This window comes from Lissotriton helveticus, chromosome 5_1 (assembly GCF_964261635.1).
Source record: "Lissotriton helveticus chromosome 5_1, aLisHel1.1, whole genome shotgun sequence".
Taxonomy (NCBI): Eukaryota; Metazoa; Chordata; class Amphibia; order Caudata; family Salamandridae; genus Lissotriton; species Lissotriton helveticus.
In genome coordinates this window covers 1,623,656,752-1,623,671,312 of record NC_136065.1, presented here as the reverse complement: position 1 = coordinate 1,623,671,312, position 14,561 = coordinate 1,623,656,752, and the positions used below count along the sequence as shown (strand labels likewise).

The following is a 14,561-nucleotide window of genomic DNA, read 5'->3' as shown; positions in this document are numbered from 1 at the left end:
GAGGTGCAAACCAATGTTCACTCTTACTTTTCCAGAAAAATAAGTATATTTATTACATGCTTCCTCTCAGATGTTTATGAGGTATTAGGAACTTTGAAATGGTACCATTTTACTTCTGTACTCTTCAGAGTCATGTTGATGTTCTGAAACTACAAAGTCAATTTTTAAACACCTATCTTTGTCAGATGCATTTTTGACCCGGCAGAAGATATTCCTTTGGAAAAAATGATTTGAATTGGATTGGTGTAACTGTTGTTTCTAGAGGTGGTGAAAGGCTTTCAGGCACTTGAATAGGGCAAGTCAGGATTCATGAAACGTATACAACCTTTGAGTGTGTGTAAATTGGAATATACAGGAAGGAGCAGTTTGTACTACTTTCAAAACAGTTTCTCTCCACTTCTGGAAACATCCAGAGCTATATAAAGCATACTCTGAGCTTTATTCTCATGAAGAAAGAGGTTTAAATGCAAAAAAGAAAACAATAGCTTATCGTACTGGTGACATTCTCATTATATAAATTCCAAATAAGTGATTTAATTGAAAGGAGCTGAAAAAACCCCACAATGGTTTGTAAACCTAAATAACTATAAATAATATATTTTCCATCCTTGCATACCACCTACAGTATATAAATAAACGCAGCAGGACACATGACCGCGTGGCCTAATGGATAAGGCGTCTGACTTCGAATCAGAAGATTGAGGGTCCGAGTCCCTTCGTGGTCGGTTTTTGCCAATGGTCACACAATTCAGGTTTCCATTCAGAATGGAAGCAGGCTCTTCCAATACTCTCATAGCCATCATGTTCTCATTCCTAATTAATAATAAAGTGGAGTACATACTGCACAGTCATTTAGATTGCATCTTCAGTCTAAAATCTAGTGCATTTAAGTGGCATTAAAAAGTGCTTCTATGTACACGCACTGAATATGTACTAGGTTTGCAGAATGTTGACTTCACAGAATGGGTTTTTAGCTTAAGTGTGTGTAGATGAACTGCAAGGTGTGTAAGTATGTGTTCATGGAGTGCTTCAAGTGTAAAATCTGTATGATTTGTGCAGTTAAAGTGCTAATTTTGCCTACGAGAAAGAAAAGTACTACAGAAGAATTATAAAGGATTGGCACATTGGCTGCCTTTGCTGATGACACAGTTGGCTAATTTGTAAAGCACTGGTGTATTAAGTTGCAGAGTGTGGTTGAACTTGGTTAGTAGACTTGGTGTCTGTTTCTGTGTCCTGCTGAAGACAAGGACGGCTTGATACCACTGTCAAAGCCCAGTTTAATGAGAAAAGCATCCATGGAAGAAGAAGTGTTGATTCGAAAATGGTACTCCTCCAATTTCTCTGCACTTGCTACAAATGCAGAGTATCCATTATAGCACAGAACAGAGTGTTAAAGTCGGGATGGAAGAGGATGAAAATGGGAAGTTTACTTATGGAGAGAACTGAGAAATGTCCTGTGTGCAGACACCAGTGTTGGACGATTAAATACATTTAAATAATGCCTCTAGATTGCTAATATTTATCTGTGCCTCAGTGGCCTAATGGATAGGGCACTTGGCCTCCTAAGCCAGGGATTGTGGGTTCGAGTCACATGTGAGGTGCAAACCAAAGTTCACTCTTACTTTTCCAGAAAAATAAGTATATTTATGACATGCTTCCTCTCAGATGTTTATGAGGTATTAGGAACTTTGAAATGGTACCATTTTACTTCTGTACTCTTCAGAGTCATGTTGATGTTCTGAAACTACAAAGTCAATTTTTAAACACCTATCTTTGTCAGATGCATTTTTGACCCGGCAGAAGATATTCCTTTGGAAAAAATGATTTGAATTGGATTGGTGTAACTGTTGTTTCTAGAGGTGGTGAAAGGCTTTCAGGCACTTGAATAGGGCAAGTCAGGATTCATGAAACGTATACAACCTTTGAGTGTGTGTAAATTGGAATATCCAGGAAGGAGCAGTTTGTACTACTTTCAAAACAGTTTCTCTCCACTTCTGGAAACATCCAGAGCTATATAAAGCATACTCTGAGCTTTAATCTCATGAAGAAAGAGGTTTAAATGCAAAAAAGAAAACAATAGCTTATCGTACTGGTGACATTCTCATTATATAAATTCCAAAAAAGTGATTTAATTGAAAGGAGCTGAAAACCCCCCACAATGGTTTGTAAACCTAAATAACTATAAATAATATATTTTCCATCCTTGCATACCACCTACAGTATATAAATAAACGCAGCAGGACACGTGGCCTAATGGATAAGGCGTCTGACTTCGAATCAGAAGATTGAGGGTCCGAGTCCCTTCGTGGTCGGTTTTTGCCAATGGTCACACAATTCAGGTTTCCATTCAGAATGGAAGCAGGCTCTTCCAATACTCTCATAGCCATCATGTTCTCATTCCTAATTAATAATAAAGTGGAGTACATACTGCACAGTCATTTAGATTGCATCTTCAGTCTAAAATCTAGTGCATTTAAGTGGCATTAAAAAGTGCTTCTATGTACACGCACTGAATATGTACTAGGTTTGCAGAATTTTGACTTGACAGAATGGGTTTTTAGCTTAAGTGTGTGTAGATGAACTGCAAGGTGTGTAAGTATGTGTTCATGGAGTGCTTCAAGTGTAAAATCTGTATGATTTGTGCATTTAAAGTGCTCATTTTGCCTACGAGAAAGAAAAGTACTACAGAAGAATTATAAAGGATTGGCACATTGGCTGCCTTTGCTGATGACACAGTTGGCTAATTTGTAAAGCATTGGTCTATTAAGTTGCAGAGTGTTGTTGAAAATTGGTTAGTAGACTTGGTGCCTGTTTCTGTGTCCTGCTGAAGACAAGGACGGCTTGATACCACTGTCAAAGCCCAGTTTAATGAGAAAAGCATCCATGGAAGAAGAAGTGTTGATTCGAAAATGGTACTCCTCCAATTTCTCTGCACTTGCTACAAATGCAGAGTATCCATTATAGCACAGAACAGAGTGTTAAAGTCGGGATGGAAGAGGATGAAAATGGGAAGTTTACTTATGGAGAGAACTGAGAAATGTCCTGTGTGCAGACACCAGTGTTGGACGATTGAATACATTTAAATAATGCCTCTAGATCACTGGCATTCATCTGTGCATTAGTGGCCTAAGTGATAAGGCACTGGCCTCCTAAGCCAGGGATTCTGGGTTCGAGTCCCATCTGAGGTGCAAACCAATGTTCACTCTTACTTTTCCAGAAAAATAAGTATATTTATTACATGCTTCCTCTCAGATGTTTATGAGGTATTAGGAACTTTGAAATGGTACCATTTTACTTCTGTACTCTTCAGAGTCATGTTGATGTTCTGAAACTACAAAGTCGATTTTTAAACACCTATCTTTGTCAGATGCATTTTTGACCCGGCAGAAGATATTCCTTTGCAAAAAATGATTTGAATTGGATTTTTGTAACTGTTGTTTCTAGAGGTGGTGAAAGGCTTTCAGGCACTTGAATAGGGCAAGTCAGGATTCATGAAACGTATACAACCTTTGAGTGTGTGTAAATTGGAATATCCAGGAAGGAGCAGTTTGTACTACTTTCAAAACAGTTTCTCTCCACTTCTGGAAACATCCAGAGCTATATAAAGCATACTCTGAGCTTTAATCTCATGAAGAAAGAGGTTTAAATGCAAAAAAGAAAACAATAGCTTATCGTACTGGTGACATTCTCATTATATAAATTCCAAAAAAGTGATTTAATTGAAAGGAGCTGAAAAAACCCCACAATGGTTTGTAAACCTAAATAACTATAAATAATATATTTTCCATCCTTGCATACCACCTACAGTATATAAATAAACGCAGCAGGACACATGACCGCGTGGCCTAATGGATAAGGCGTCTGACTTCGAATCAGAAGATTGGGGGTCCGAGTCCCTTCGTGGTCGGTTTTTGCCAATGGTCACACAATTCAGGTTTCCATTCAGAATGGAAGCAGGCTCTTCCAATACTCTCATAGCCATCATGTTCTCATTCCTAATTAATAATAAAGTGGAGTACATACTGCACAGTCATTTAGATTGCATCTTCAGTCTAAAATCTAGTGCATTTAAGTGGCATTAAAAAGTGCTTCTATGTAACAGTAAAAAAAAAAAAATTAAAAAAAAAGTGCTTCTATGTACACGCACTGAATATGTACTAGGTTTGCAGAATTTTGACTTCACAGAATGGGTTTTTAGCTTAAATGTGTGTAGATGAACTGCAAGGTGTGTAAGTATGTGTTCATGGAGTGCTTCAAGTGTAAAATCTGTATGATTTGTGCAGTTAAAGTGCTAATTTTGCCTACGAGAAAGAAAAGTACTACAGAAGAATTATAAAGGATTGGCACATTGGCTGCCTTTGCTGATGACACAGTTGGCTAATTTGTAAAGCACTGGTCTATTAAGTTGCAGAGTGTGGTTGAACTTGGTTAGTAGACTTGGTGCCTGTTTCTGTGTCCTCCTGAAGACAAGGACGGCTTGATACCACTGTCAAAGCCCAGTTTAATGAGAAAAGCATCCATGGAAGAAGAAGTGTTGATTCGAAAATGGTACTCCTCCAATTTCTCTGCACTTGCTACAAATGCAGAGTCTCCATTATAGCACAGAACAGAGTGTTAAAGTCGGGGATGGAAGAGGATGAAAATGGGAAGTTTACTTATGGAGGGAACTGAGAAATATCCTGTGTGCAGACACCAGTGTTGGACGATTGAATACATTTAAATAATGCCTCTAGATCGCTGGCATTTATCTGTGCATCAGTGGCCTAATGGATAAGGCACTGGCCTCCTAAGCCAGGGATTCTGGGTTCGAGTCCCATCTGAGGTGCAAACCAATGTTCACTCTTACTTTTCCAGAAAAATAAGTATATTTATTACATGCTTCCTCTCAGATGTTTATGAGGTATTAGGAACTTTGAAATGGTACCATTTTACTTCTGTACTCTTCAGAGTCATGTTGATGTTCTGAAACTACAAAGTCGATTTTTAAACACCTATCTTTGTCAGATGCATTTTTGACCCGGCAGAAGATATTCCTTTGGAAAAAATGATTTGAATTGGATTGTGTAACTGTTGTTTCTAGAGGTGGTGAAAGGCTTTCAGGCACTTGAATAGGGCAAGACAGGATTCATGAAACGTATACAACCTTTGAGTGTGTGTAAATTGGAATATCCAGGAAGGAGCAGTTTGTACTACTTTCAAAACAGTTTCTCTCCACTTCTGGAAACATCCAGAGCTATATAAAGCATACTCTGAGCTTTAATCTCATGAAGAAAGAGGTTTAAATGCAAAAAAGAAAACAATAGCTTATCGTACTGGTGACATTCTCTTTATATAAAGTCCAAAAAAGTGATTTAATTGAAAGGAGCTGAAAAAACCCCACAATGGTTTGTAAACCTAAATAACTATAAATAATATATTTTCCATCCTTGCATACCACCTACAGTATATAAATAAACGCAGCAGGACACATGACCGCGTGGCCTAATGGATAAGGCGTCTGACTTCGAATCAGAAGATTGAGGGTCCGAGTCCCTTCGTGGTCGGTTTTTGCCAATGGTCACACAATTCAGGTTTCCATTCAGAATGGAAGCAGGCTCTTCCAATACTCTCATAGCCATCATGTTCTCATTCCTAATTAATAATAAAGTGGAGTACATACTGCACAGTCATTTAGATTGCATCTTCAGTCTAAAATCTAGTGCATTTAAGTGGCATTAAAAAGTGCTTCTATGTACACGCACTGAATATGTACTAGGTTTGCAGAATGTTGACTTCACAGAATGGGTTTTTAGCTTAAGTGTGTGTAGATGAACTGCAAGGTGTGTAAGTATGTGTTCATGGAGTGCTTCAAGTGTAAAATCTGTATGATTTGTGCAGTTAAAGTGCTAATTTTGCCTACGAGAAAGAAAAGTACTACAGAAGAATTATAAAGGATTGGCACATTGGCTGCCTTTGCTGATGACACAGTTGGCTAATTTGTAAAGCACTGGTCTATTAAGTTGCAGAGTGTGGTTGAACTTGGTTAGTAGACTTGGTGCCTGTTTCTGTGTCCTGCTGAAGACAAGAACGGCTTGATACCACTGTCAAAGCCCAGTTTAATTAGAAAAGCATCCATGGAAGAAGAAGTGTTGATTCGAAAATGGTACTCCTCCAATTTCTCTGCACTTGCTACAAATGCAGAGTATCCATTATAGCACAGAACAGAGTGTTAAAGTCGGGATGGAAGAGGATGAAAATGGGAAGTTTACTTATGGAGAGAACTGAGAAATGTCCTGTGTGCAGACACCAGTGTTGGACGATTGAATACATTTAAATAATGCCTCTAGATTGCTAGTGTTTATCTGTGCCTCAGTGGCCTAATGGATAAGGCACTGGCCTCCTAAGCCAGGGATTGTGGGTTCGAGTCCCATCTGAGGTGCAAACCAAAGTTCACTCTTACTTTTCCAGAAAAATAAGTATATTTATTACATGCTTCCTCTCAGATGTTTATGAGGTATTAGGAACTTTGAAATGGTACCATTTTACTTCTGTACTCTTCAGAGTCATGTTGATGTTCTGAAACTACAAAGTCAATTTTTAAACACCTATCTTTGTCAGATGCATTTTTGACCCGGCAGAAGATATTCCTTTGGAAAAAATGATTTGAATTGGATTGGTGTAACTGTTGTTTCTAGAGGTGGTGAAAGGCTTTCAGGCACTTGAATAGGGCAAGTCAGGATTCATGAAACGTATACAACCTTTGAGTGTGTGTAAATTGGAATATACAGGAAGGAGCAGTTTGTACTACTTTCAAAACAGTTTCTCTCCACTTCTGGAAACATCCAGAGCTATATAAAGCATACTCTGAGCTTTAATCTCATGAAGAAAGAGGTTTAAATGCAAAAAAGAAAACAATAGCTTATCGTACTGGTGACATTCTCATTATATAAATTCCAAAAAAGTGATTTAATTGAAAGGAGCTGAAAAAACCCCACAATGGTTTGTAAACCTAAATAACTATAAATAATATATTTTCCATCCTTGCATACCACCTACAGTATATAAATAAACACAGCAGGACACATGACTGCGTGGCCTATACGATAAGGCGTCTGACTTCGAATTAGAAGATTGAGGGTCCGAGTCCCTTCGTGGTCGGTTTTTGCCAATGGTCACACAATTCAGGTTTCCATTCAGAATGGAAGCAGGCTCTTCCAATACTCTCATAGCCATCATGTTCTCATTCCTAATTAATAATAAAGTGGAGTACATACTGCACAGTCATTTAGATTGCATCTTCAGTCTAAAATCTAGTGCATTTAAGTGGCATTAAAAAGTGCTTCTATGTAACAGTAAAAAAAATAAAATTAAAAAAAAAGTGCTTCTATGTACACGCACTGAATATGTACTAGGTTTGCAGAATTTTGACTTCACAGAATGGGTTTTTAGCTTAAATGTGTGTAGATGAACTGCAAGGTGTGTAAGTATGTTTTCATGGAGTGCTTCAAGTGTAAAATCTGTATGATTTGTGCAGTTAAAGTGCTAATTTTGCCTACGAGAAAGAAAAGTACTACAGAAGAATTATAAAGGATTGGCACATTGGCTGCCTTTGCTGATGACACAGTTGGCTAATTTGTAAAGCACTGGTCTATTAAGTTGCAGAGTGTGGTTGAACTTGGTTAGTAGACTTGGTGCCTGTTTCTGTGTCCTCCTGAAGACAAGGACGGCTTGATACCACTGTCAAAGCCCAGTTTAATGAGAAAAGCATCCATGGAAGAAGAAGTGTTGATTCGAAAATGGTACTCCTCCAATTTCTCTGCACTTGCTACAAATGCAGAGTCTCCATTATAGCACAGAACAGAGTGTTAAAGTCGGGGATGGAAGAGGATGAAAATGGGAAGTTTACTTATGGAGGGAACTGAGAAATATCCTGTGTGCAGACACCAGTGTTGGACGATTGAATACATTTAAATAATGCCTCTAGATCGCTGGCATTTATCTGTGCATCAGTGGCCTAATGGATAAGGCACTGGCCTCCTAAGCCAGGGATTCTGGGTTCGAGTCCCATCTGAGGTGCAAACCAATGTTCACTCTTACTTTTCCAGAAAAATAAGTATATTTATTACATGCTTCCTCTCAGATGTTTATGAGGTATTAGGAACTTTGAAATGGTACAATTTTACTTCTGTACTCTTCAGAGTCATGTTGATGTCCTGAAACTACAAAGTCGATTTTTAAACACCTATCTTTGTCAGATGCATTTTTGACCCGGCAGAAGATATTCCTTTGGAAAAAATGATTTGAATTGGATTGGTGTAACTGTTGTTTCTAGAGGTGGTGAAAGGCTTTCAGGCACTTGAATAGGGCAAGACAGGATTCATGAAACGTATACAACCTTTGAGTGTGTGTAAATTGGAATATCCAGGAAGGAGCAGTTTGTACTACTTTCAAAACAGTTTCTCTCCACTTCTGGAAACATCCAGAGCTATATAAAGCATACTCTGAGCTTTAATCTCATGAAGAAAGAGGTTTAAATGCAAAAAAGAAAACAATAGCTTATCGTACTGGTGACATTCTCATTATATAAAGTCCAAAAAAGTGATTTAATTGAAAGGAGCTGAAAAAACCCCACAATGGTTTGTAAACCTAAATAACTATAAATAATATATTTTCCATCCTTGCATACCACCTACAGTATATAAATAAACGCAGCAGGACACATGACCGCGTGGCCTAATGGATAAGGCGTCTGACTTCGAATCAGAAGATTGAGGGTCCGAGTCACTTCGTGGTCGGTTTTTGCCAATGGTCACACAATTCAGGTTTCCATTCAGAATGGAAGCAGGCTCTTCCAATACTCTCATAGCCATCATGTTCTCATTCCTAATTAATAATAAAGTGGAGTACATACTGCACAGTCATTTAGATTGCATCTTCAGTCTAAAATCTAGTGCATTTAAGTGGCATTAAAAAGTGCTTCTATGTACACGCACTGAATATGTACTAGGTTTGCAGAATGTTGACTTCACAGAATGGGTTTTTAGCTTAAGTGTGTGTAGATGAACTGCAAGGTGTGTAAGTATGTGTTCATGGAGTGCTTCAAGTGTAAAATCTGTATGATTTGTGCAGTTAAAGTGCTAATTTTGCCTACGAGAAAGAAAAGTACTACAGAAGAATTATAAAGGATTGGCACATTGGCTGCCTTTGCTGATGACACAGTTGGCTAATTTGTAAAGCACTGGTGTATTAAGTTGCAGAGTGTGGTTGAACTTGGTTAGTAGACTTGGTGCCTGTTTCTGTGTCCTGCTGAAGACAAGGACGGCTTGATACCACTGTCAAAGCCCAGTTTAATTAGAAAAGCATCCATGGAAGAAGAAGTGTTGATTCGAAAATGGTACTCCTCCAATTTCTCTGCACTTGCTACAAATGCAGAGTCTCCATTATAGCACAGAACAGAGTGTTAAAGTCGGGGATGGAAGAGGATGAAAATGGGAAGTTTACTTATGGAGGGAACTGAGAAATATCCTGTGTGCAGACACCAGTGTTGGACGATTGAATACATTTAAATAATGCCTCTAGATCGCTGGCATTTATCTGTGCATCAGTGGCCTAATGGATAAGGCACTGGCCTCCTAAGCCAGGGATTCTGGGTTCGAGTCCCATCTGAGGTGCAAACCAATGTTCACTCTTACTTTTCCAGAAAAATAAGTATATTTATTACATGCTTCCTCTCAGATGTTTATGAGGTATTAGGAACTTTGAAATGGTACAATTTTACTTCTGTACTCTTCAGAGTCATGTTGATGTTCTGAAACTACAAAGTCGATTTTTAAACACCTATCTTTGTCAGATGCATTTTTGACCCGGCAGAAGATATTCCTTTGGAAAAAATGATTTGAATTGGATTGGTGTAACTGTTGTTTCTAGAGGTGGTGAAAGGCTTTCAGGCACTTGAATAGGGCAAGACAGGATTCATGAAACGTATACAACCTTTGAGTGTGTGTAAATTGGAATATCCAGGAAGGAGCAGTTTGTACTACTTTCAAAACAGTTTCTCTCCACTTCTGGAAACATCCAGAGCTATATAAAGCATACTCTGAGCTTTAATCTCATGAAGAAAGAGGTTTAAATGCAAAAAAGAAAACAATAGCTTATCGTACTGGTGACATTCTCATTATATAAAGTCCAAAAAAGTGATTTAATTGAAAGGAGCTGAAAAAACCCCACAATGGTTTGTAAACCTAAATAACTATAAATAATATATTTTCCATCCTTGCATACCACCTACAGTATATAAATAAACGCAGCAGGACACATGACCGCGTGGCCTAATGGATAAGGCGTCTGACTTCGAATCAGAAGATTGAGGGTCCGAGTCACTTCGTGGTCGGTTTTTGCCAATGGTCGCACAATTCAGGTTTCCATTCAGAATGGAAGCAGGCTCTTCCAATACTCTCATAGCCATCATGTTCTCATTCCTAATTAATAATAAAGTGGAGTACATACTGCACAGTCATTTAGATTGCATCTTCAGTCTAAAATCTAGTGCATTTAAGTGGCATTAAAAAGTGCTTCTATGTACACGCACTGAATATGTACTAGGTTTGCAGAATGTTGACTTCACAGAATGGGTTTTTAGCTTAAGTGTGTGTAGATGAACTGCAAGGTGTGTAAGTATGTGTTCATGGAGTGCTTCAAGTGTAAAATCTGTATGATTTGTGCAGTTAAAGTGCTAATTTTGCCTACGAGAAAGAAAAGTACTACAGAAGAATTATAAAGGATTGGCACATTGGCTGCCTTTGCTGATGACACAGTTGGCTAATTTGTAAAGCACTGGTGTATTAAGTTGCAGAGTGTGGTTGAACTTGGTTAGTAGACTTGGTGCCTGTTTCTGTGTCCTGCTGAAGACAAGGACGGCTTGATACCACTGTCAAAGCCCAGTTTAATTAGAAAAGCATCCATGGAAGAAGAAGTGTTGATTCGAAAATGGTACTCCTCCAATTTCTCTGCACTTGCTACAAATGCAGAGTATCCATTATAGCACAGAACAGAGTGTTAAAGTCGGGATGGAAGAGGATGAAAATGGGAAGTTTACTTATGGAGAGAACTGAGAAATGTCCTGTGTGCAGACACCAGTGTTGGACGATTGAATACATTTAAATAATGCCTCTAGATTGCTAGTGTTTATCTGTGCCTCAGTGGCCTAATGGATAAGGCACTGGCCTCCTAAGCCAGGGATTGTGGGTTCGAGTCCCATCTGAGGTGCAAACCAAAGTTCACTCTTACTTTTCCAGAAAAATAAGTATATTTATTACATGCTTCCTCTCAGATGTTTATGAGGTATTAGGAACTTTGAAATGGTACCATTTTACTTCTGTACTCTTCAGAGTCATGTTGATGTTCTGAAACTACAAAGTCAATTTTTAAACACCTATCTTTGTCAGATGCATTTTTGACCCGGCAGAAGATATTCCTTTGGAAAAAATGATTTGAATTGGATTGGTGTAACTGTTGTTTCTAGAGGTGGTGAAAGGCTTTCAGGCACTTGAATAGGGCAAGTCAGGATTCATGAAACGTATACAACCTTTGAGTGTGTGTAAATTGGAATATACAGGAAGGAGCAGTTTGTACTACTTTCAAAACAGTTTCTCTCCACTTCTGGAAACATCCAGAGCTATATAAAGCATACTCTGAGCTTTAATCTCATGAAGAAAGAGGTTTAAATGCAAAAAAGAAAACAATAGCTTATCGTACTGGTGACATTCTCATTATATAAATTCCAAAAAAGTGATTTAATTGAAAGGAGCTGAAAAAACCCCACAATGGTTTGTAAACCTAAATAACTATAAATAATATATTTTCCATCCTTGCATACCACCTACAGTATATAAATAAACACAGCAGGACACATGACTGCGTGGCCTATACGATAAGGCGTCTGACTTCGAATTAGAAGATTGAGGGTCCGAGTCCCTTCGTGGTCGGTTTTTGCCAATGGTCACACAATTCAGGTTTCCATTCAGAATGGAAGCAGGCTCTTCCAATACTCTCATAGCCATCATGTTCTCATTCCTAATTAATAATAAAGTGGAGTACATACTGCACAGTCATTTAGATTGCATCTTCAGTCTAAAATCTAGTGCATTTAAGTGGCATTAAAAAGTGCTTCTATGTAACAGTAAAAAAAATAAAATTAAAAAAAAAGTGCTTCTATGTACACGCACTGAATATGTACTAGGTTTGCAGAATTTTGACTTCACAGAATGGGTTTTTAGCTTAAATGTGTGTAGATGAACTGCAAGGTGTGTAAGTATGTTTTCATGGAGTGCTTCAAGTGTAAAATCTGTATGATTTGTGCAGTTAAAGTGCTAATTTTGCCTACGAGAAAGAAAAGTACTACAGAAGAATTATAAAGGATTGGCACATTGGCTGCCTTTGCTGATGACACAGTTGGCTAATTTGTAAAGCACTGGTCTATTAAGTTGCAGAGTGTGGTTGAACTTGGTTAGTAGACTTGGTGCCTGTTTCTGTGTCCTCCTGAAGACAAGGACGGCTTGATACCACTGTCAAAGCCCAGTTTAATGAGAAAAGCATCCATGGAAGAAGAAGTGTTGATTCGAAAATGGTACTCCTCCAATTTCTCTGCACTTGCTACAAATGCAGAGTCTCCATTATAGCACAGAACAGAGTGTTAAAGTCGGGGATGGAAGAGGATGAAAATGGGAAGTTTACTTATGGAGGGAACTGAGAAATATCCTGTGTGCAGACACCAGTGTTGGACGATTGAATACATTTAAATAATGCCTCTAGATCGCTGGCATTTATCTGTGCATCAGTGGCCTAATGGATAAGGCACTGGCCTCCTAAGCCAGGGATTCTGGGTTCGAGTCCCATCTGAGGTGCAAACCAATGTTCACTCTTACTTTTCCAGAAAAATAAGTATATTTATTACATGCTTCCTCTCAGATGTTTATGAGGTATTAGGAACTTTGAAATGGTACAATTTTACTTCTGTACTCTTCAGAGTCATGTTGATGTTCTGAAACTACAAAGTCGATTTTTAAACACCTATCTTTGTCAGATGCATTTTTGACCCGGCAGAAGATATTCCTTTGGAAAAAATGATTTGAATTGGATTGGTGTAACTGTTGTTTCTAGAGGTGGTGAAAGGCTTTCAGGCACTTGAATAGGGCAAGACAGGATTCATGAAACGTATACAACCTTTGAGTGTGTGTAAATTGGAATATCCAGGAAGGAGCAGTTTGTACTACTTTCAAAACAGTTTCTCTCCACTTCTGGAAACATCCAGAGCTATATAAAGCATACTCTGAGCTTTAATCTCATGAAGAAAGAGGTTTAAATGCAAAAAAGAAAACAATAGCTTATCGTACTGGTGACATTCTCATTATATAAAGTCCAAAAAAGTGATTTAATTGAAAGGAGCTGAAAAAACCCCACAATGGTTTGTAAACCTAAATAACTATAAATAATATATTTTCCATCCTTGCATACCACCTACAGTATATAAATAAACGCAGCAGGACACATGACCGCGTGGCCTAATGGATAAGGCGTCTGACTTCGAATCAGAAGATTGAGGGTCCGAGTCACTTCGTGGTCGGTTTTTGCCAATGGTCACACAATTCAGGTTTCCATTCAGAATGGAAGCAGGCTCTTCCAATACTCTCATAGCCATCATGTTCTCATTCCTAATTAATAATAAAGTGGAGTACATACTGCACAGTCATTTAGATTGCATCTTCAGTCTAAAATCTAGTGCATTTAAGTGGCATTAAAAAGTGCTTCTATGTACACGCACTGAATATGTACTAGGTTTGCAGAATGTTGACTTCACAGAATGGGTTTTTAGCTTAAGTGTGTGTAGATGAACTGCAAGGTGTGTAAGTATGTGTTCATGGAGTGCTTCAAGTGTAAAATCTGTATGATTTGTGCAGTTAAAGTGCTAATTTTGCCTACGAGAAAGAAAAGTACTACAGAAGAATTATAAAGGATTGGCACATTGGCTGCCTTTGCTGATGACACAGTTGGCTAATTTGTAAAGCACTGGTGTATTAAGTTGCAGAGTGTGGTTGAACTTGGTTAGTAGACTTGGTGCCTGTTTCTGTGTCCTGCTGAAGACAAGGACGGCTTGATACCACTGTCAAAGCCCAGTTTAATTAGAAAAGCATCCATGGAAGAAGAAGTGTTGATTCGAAAATGGTACTCCTCCAATTTCTCTGCACTTGCTACAAATGCAGAGTCTCCATTATAGCACAGAACAGAGTGTTAAAGTCGGGGATGGAAGAGGATGAAAATGGGAAGTTTACTTATGGAGGGAACTGAGAAATATCCTGTGTGCAGACACCAGTGTTGGACGATTGAATACATTTAAATAATGCCTCTAGATCGCTGGCATTTATCTGTGCATCAGTGGCCTAATGGATAAGGCACTGGCCTCCTAAGCCAGGGATTCTGGGTTCGAGTCCCATCTGAGGTGCAAACCAATGTTCACTCTTACTTTTCCAGAAAAATAAGTATATTTATTACATGCTTCCTCTCAGATGTTTATGAGGTATTAGGAA

General features: G+C 38.4%; 5 non-coding genes across 5 annotated transcripts; all 5 read left to right on the top strand.

Moving 5' to 3' along the window:
• The first annotated feature begins 652 nt into the window (after positions 1 to 652).
• Positions 653 to 725, top strand: TRNAR-UCG (transfer RNA arginine (anticodon UCG)). Its single transcript has one exon. It is a non-coding gene; the product is annotated as a tRNA-Arg (tRNA).
• Positions 726 to 3,834: 3,109 nt separating this feature from the next.
• On the top strand, positions 3,835 to 3,907 carry TRNAR-UCG (transfer RNA arginine (anticodon UCG)). Its single transcript has one exon. It is a non-coding gene; the product is annotated as a tRNA-Arg (tRNA).
• A 1,563-nt stretch (positions 3,908 to 5,470) lies between these two features.
• TRNAR-UCG (transfer RNA arginine (anticodon UCG)) lies at positions 5,471 to 5,543 on the top strand. Its single transcript has one exon. It is a non-coding gene; the product is annotated as a tRNA-Arg (tRNA).
• Positions 5,544 to 6,345: 802 nt separating this feature from the next.
• TRNAR-CCU (transfer RNA arginine (anticodon CCU)) lies at positions 6,346 to 6,418 on the top strand. The gene has a single exon. It is a non-coding gene; the product is annotated as a tRNA-Arg (tRNA).
• A 4,753-nt stretch (positions 6,419 to 11,171) lies between these two features.
• Positions 11,172 to 11,244, top strand: TRNAR-CCU (transfer RNA arginine (anticodon CCU)). Its single transcript has one exon. It is a non-coding gene; the product is annotated as a tRNA-Arg (tRNA).
• Positions 11,245 to 14,561: the final 3,317 nt, after the last annotated feature.